The sequence below is a fragment of the Panicum virgatum genome, chromosome 8K (genome assembly GCF_016808335.1).
Source record: "Panicum virgatum strain AP13 chromosome 8K, P.virgatum_v5, whole genome shotgun sequence".
NCBI lineage: Eukaryota > Viridiplantae > Streptophyta > Magnoliopsida > Poales > Poaceae > Panicum > Panicum virgatum.
The window spans coordinates 25,841,839-25,847,865 of NC_053143.1; the positions used below are offsets into that span (position 1 = coordinate 25,841,839).

The following is a 6,027-nucleotide window of genomic DNA, read 5'->3' on the forward strand; positions in this document are numbered from 1 at the left end:
TCATGCTGCAAGGTTACGCAACTCTCTTCACCGCAGTTGTCATGGTTTGGTGGCAGTCACTAGTAATTCTGATCACTAGTAATGCATATTACAAAGTTAAATTCCGTGCCTTCTTTTTTTTAAGTAACAGGAGGGTTGCAAGCGCACTACTGATTATATATTAAAAACAAAGAAAGGAAAACAGTCTTTACAAAGGGTCCTCAGGAAACAATGAAAGAAAGAAAATCCAAAAAATTACAAGAATCATCCAAGTGAGCTTATCCATTCCTCCAAGAAAAGTTTGTGCTTGATGTTGACTCGAGATGCAAAAGCAAAGTCAATTCTTTTTTGGCTGTTATAATCTGTAGGGAAATCTAGAATAACGGGTGTTAGCTGGGGATAAAAAAAATTCATGTTTTGATGTGCCAGAAGAACAACTAGATTGGCACTCGTGAATTTACTAACCCTGCATCTTATTGGTGGCATGAAAATAAACAACTGAAAATGTTGTGACCATATGATAGAACTGCTTTCAAAGAAATGCTGCCCACCACTGCATCAAATGAGGTAATTTTCATCTCTAACATAATTAACCTGAGTTGCAATTTACTTGAGAACTAAAAACAATTTATTTGAGAATTACAAACGCCACCAGCGCATTTTTGAATAAATGAATAATACGTCCACACGCATTTGTATAAATAATAAACAGCCACAACCAATTCAATTCAAGGCCAACGGTGCTGATGATGACAACCGATTCAGGGCAGCCTAGCCGCGGCCGCCGAAGAGCGCCTTGAGCTTGATGACCTGCAGCTCGTCCAAGTGTTGGTCACGACCTCCGTGGGCAGGTCGTTGGCGAAGAGCGCGTAGTCGAGGACCTGCACGCCGGGGTTGGCGTTGTTGAAGGTGGATATCGTCACCGCCGAGGTGTTGCCGGGGCAGTACTGGAAGTGGAGCTGCCCCTGCGGGAGCACCATGAGGTCTCCCTTGCGCAGCGTCTTGGTGTACACCTTGTTGCGCGTGGCGCTGATGAAGCCGCTGACCACGCTGCCCTCGAGGACGTACAGGAGCTCGGAGCCGCCCGGGTGGGGGTGAATCGGGGCGACGCCGCCCGGGGCGACGTCCATCCGCGCCGCGGAGATGGCCAGCCCGTTGACGCCGGGGAAGTTGGTGACGGTGCCCGAAACCAGAGCGATCTTGGAGGGCTTGAGGGGTGGGCCGGAGCTGCCCAGGCCGCTGTAGTAGAAGTCGTCAGCAGTGGCATCCGGCGGGGGCCTGCACGGGTAGCCTGCCGGCGTGTCATCGGCGGTCAGGTCGGCGATGCAGAAGTCCTGGTTCAGGGCATGCGAGGAAAAGGGCACTAGGGATAGGAGGAGGAGGAGGAGGAGGAGTTCGGCCTTGGCCATGGCAGCGAAATCGATTTCCTTGCGCAGCTAGCCACAGGTCGGAGCTAGCTCGAGCTGTGTGTTAATTTCGATGCGTGGTTCTGGCAATGCTTGGTACTAGCCAGGTTACTGTATAGGAGGGGCTGGGGGTTTAGCGTACGTGTTCACGCATCCTGGCAGGGTATAACCTAGTGAGACAAGCCATGTGCCCATGTAACGTGCGCGGACAGCTGGTCAATGTCAACGCCAGCATATGCACGTTGAGGTCTTTTTTTTTAGAAGAACCGGGTTTTCATTTTATTCATAACATCTGATTGTTACAGCCTAAATTACAAAAAACATCCTTAAAGGAAAAAGAAGTTACATTCAAGTCTTTGTAAACTTCCGGTCGTCATCGCCACCGGCGGCCGGAGCTCCCAGCTTGAAGCCAACCTCCTCCCCAGCGAAGAACATGAATTTTTGACGCCGTTTTGAGCAGCACATCGGAACTGACATGCACTACAAATGCTGAATGAACCGGCTGAAGATGATGGACAAAGACCATCGCATTGTCAGGCAAACAGGGATCCGACGTCCCAAGGGCCTCCAGAAACCCCAAATCGCCTAGCGACGAAGAATCCCAAAAGGGAACTGAACCACCAAATGTAGGAACTAACAACCAACCCGAATCCACTTCGTGTTGGTAGGTAATCCAACTCGTTTTCTCTACGAGTTGATAAACAAACCTTCCGAAATTTCTGCACATATCCATTGCTGTATTCTCGTTTACATATATAGCACTATCTTTGAAACCATGGGCAGCAACGGCACCAAGAGAAACACATGGAAGCCAAACATCAACGGAGAAGATAAAATCGATGGCTAACCCATCGATGTTGAGATCCCCGCAAAAGATATCACCATTAAGCATCACATGCACCTCAGATAGCACCAGGACTCGCTCACCACAAACACAAGCAATAGTGGGAGAAACTCCAAAAGGGACAAAAGCTTACCGTCGACAGCTCCGCCAGTAAGAACTCCGACCCAAACTAGGTAAAACTACTCTAATAGGAGAGGATATATACATCACCCACCGGAGGATCCGCCGTTCTCCAAGCACGTCGGCGCCAAAAAGGCCACCGACAGTGAGGAAAAATAGCGAATCTGGCAAGGAGTCAAGGAATCGCCGGCGCATCTGCTCTCTGAACTGTTGGGGAACGGACGCTTCGAGAGAGTGCCACTCGAAAATGTATGCACGTTGAGGTCTTATTTATTCTGACACGAGCTATTGGTATTGGATGAGTGCACCCGGTCATGTTGGAGTTTTCTAAGAAGTGCTGGGAAACAGTGTCTTGCAACATGATGATGTCTTAACTAATTTCATTTTTTGGACAAAAACCGTCATCATCTAAACCTATCTCTTCATATATATTGTGCTTATTCAAAAAAAGACGATACTAAGCCATGTTTGGGACAGTATTTGGTATATAATAATATGCGGACATGCATGTCAAAGTGGGTTCATCAAGAAGCAAAGTATCCGTGACAGCTTTCTCTAGGTTAATTACTTTGTGAGCGCCAGCATCAGATGATAACCCTACTGTCCATCCAGATTTGATTCCTTGGTTTAGCACACGAGAGACCGCATTTTTTTAGATTTATTTTAGTTATAAATAATAGCATAGTTCTTTCGGTGGCCGACGACGTGTCGATAGATTAGATTTCAAAATCCACTTGTACTATTTCTTTAAGGTGTTCGTGATAGTTTGTTCACGTGTGTCCGGTGATTTTAATCTAGTAATCCCTCCATTCCTAGATATTTGTGAGGATTTACTTTAGGATATGACGCGGCCATTCCTCTTACTCAAAAAGCAGGTAAGTATTATTTTATATTAGGTGCTTTTTTCACTTCTAAAATTATTTTCTGAATATTTACCCTAAATTTTAAATATGTGAAAAAAGTTCATGATCTCAAGTTAACGGTGACAAACATTTAGAATAGGAGGGAGTATAAGGCAAGCTGTGTAATGTGCGCGGACTAGTCAATGCCAACGCTAGCTGCCTGGCGGCTAAGATTGATATAACCAAGTGCTCCACTACTCCATATAAAATTGTAATGCACGTTAAGGACGTCAATTGTGGCTCGTGGGTCAATATAATCTTGCTTATGGCTCCAGCAGGGATTGCTACACCTGGTCATGAGTTCTCTGCTTTAATCACTGCTGGGAAACAATGCATACATTGCAAGCTTAAATGATCTTTGGGATGGAATTATTAGACTTGTGCATTTTGGGGACGAAGTTAGAGAAAGCTACCACCGTTTCTTTCAGTGATGAGGAGGATACCTTGATTTGGCACTTCTCCTCAACTACTACAGGATCGTTTTGGAGGCGGGCGTTTTCTATTTTCGGAAGCGGGCAAAGGCAACCGCCTCTAATGCAAGGTCACTGTTAATCATGAGCTACGGAGGCGGTTGGACCGTTAATCGAACAAGAATAATAAAAAAAGAAAACCCACGGATGCACCCGCCGAGCCCATCCTCGGTCGTCGCTACCGCTCGGTGCTCACCGCCTGGATGGCCATCGCCGGACTTGCCCGACGGATATGGCCTCGCCACCACCGGATCCAGCCCCACTGCCTCGGCCTCGCCCGCGCTGCCGACTGCCGGATGCAGCCCCGCTGCCTCGGCCTCACCCATGCCACTGACCGCTGAATCGGGGCTCGCCACCACCGTGAGGACATCCCAGCCTTGCTCGTGCCGTCGACTGCCAGATCGAGGCCCGGCCCCCTAGCACCACGAGGACATCCCAGCCTCGCCCGTGCCCGTGCCTCTGTCCATGCACCACCGCACCACCGTCCGGGCACAGGGAGGGAAGTGAGGGAGAGACGGAGGGGGAGGGGAGGGGAGTGTTGACAGCCAAATTTGGCATCTGTCGAGGCAGACCGGTCTGACCGGTCGGGCAGACCGGTCTGACCGGTCTAGTCTGTATAGTCCGAGTAGAATTAGAGTTTTTGTAAAGAGTTCTCATGTAATCCTACTCGTGAAGGGGTACGTCTTCCCCGGCCCATAAATATAAAGGCTAAGGCCAATTGAGGTTATTCCTAATCGAATCAATCAAAATATCGCATTACTTTTTGTCTCTCAAACCCTAACCTTTTCCAACCCTAGAATGCTTTCTTCCTTCGTCTCTACAACGTTTGAAGACGTTCTGAGTGGCCTGCTGACCTCAGAACAACCCTACGTTCACGAGCTCCGATGGGGTCCCTCCCGAGCTCACTGTTCTAGGTTTTTGGCGACACCCTGCCAGCACCAGTCAGACCGGTTGGCAGCACCGGTCAAACCGGTCTGCCCAAGATTCCGCGGGTGTTGATCATTTTGACGATCGTGCGCGCGTGCTATCGCATTCAAGTGTGTTGGCACGATTATGTGTCCACATATTTTTTGGCGACTCCGTGTTGGGTATTTTAGGGTCACGAATAAATCTGCAAGCGCATGGATACCGTTGTAGCTTTCACCTCAGAGTATTCCAAGGATTATCGAATCCATAGGGAACGTGTGTGTACTCTCTTCTATTCTAGTCAGTCCAAGGACACACCAAGGTAGGTAGAAGGATAGAGAGGATTCCTAAGATAGTGCTACTACTGAGTTAAAGGTCGATCTCTCGGGCACAATACTCACTTCGGGCACCGGCTTACAACTGGTCTGCCAGTCGACTCCGGCTAACAGCTCTACGCTATATCCGAACGTGGAGGATTACGAAGGACCAATAGGGTTGTCACCACCTACGGCCTACCTCTAACAAACCGTAGGATATAAGGCAAATGAAGGATAACCCCTAGCCTAGACACCACGTCTACGCTATTGATTACTACTACAGTCGAACTATGTATGTCGACCCGTAGCAAACTACAGCACTCTATATGAATACAGAGCGACGGACCCGCGAGTAAGAGAACTGATCTCACTCAACTACAGGAACTACTAGCATCTACTATGCCAAGTAAAATACTAGAGATAGGAACCACGAATACTTACTAAATACTGAAGAATGTAGCAGCATCCGTAGAGGTACAAGCTGGGAGCAGAGAGCCGACACCCCGGCACTTCTCCCGAACTAATCTCTCACTCTCATAGAGGTACAATTTGGAGAAGAGCGCCGAAGACCGGCGCCCCTCCTGAGTACCTCTACCCTCTCCCTATTCTAGTACAACTCTAAATGCAAGAGAAGGTGTGAAGCTCACACTTGGTGGTATGTCTCAAATGGAACCCCTCCCCTCATATATATATAGGAGGGAGCCATGGTGCTTTCGGCCGAGGACTGTAGCTCTACCCCCTGGAACCGACCTTGGGAGCCAGTGAGGAGCTGCCACGCGTCAAGGCTGAGGCGGCAGGGCCCATGGGCCAGGTCGGCCGACCTGGTAGGTCGGTCGGCCTGCCCGAGGCTCCAACCGCCCTCAAACTTGATATTTGGGCTATCCTGGTGTCCCTTGTCCTAAGCCCATGGGGCATGGCCTATCCTACGCTTGTTTGCTGGGGTATTTGGGCTTGTTTTGATCGTTTTAGCCTGAATCTCATACTCTAATTGGTTGTGCCTTTTGCCTTGAACTGAGAAGTGTGTTTCCCTGCTCATGAAGTGTGATTTCACCCTTATTTCACCTGCATATAAATAATTACCAA

The 6,027-nt window shown here is 48.7% G+C and overlaps 1 pseudogene; it reads right to left on the reverse strand.

Moving 5' to 3' along the window:
- Positions 1 to 683: 683 nt before the first annotated feature.
- LOC120646235 lies at positions 684 to 1,459 on the reverse strand (annotated as a pseudogene).
- Positions 1,460 to 6,027: the final 4,568 nt, after the last annotated feature.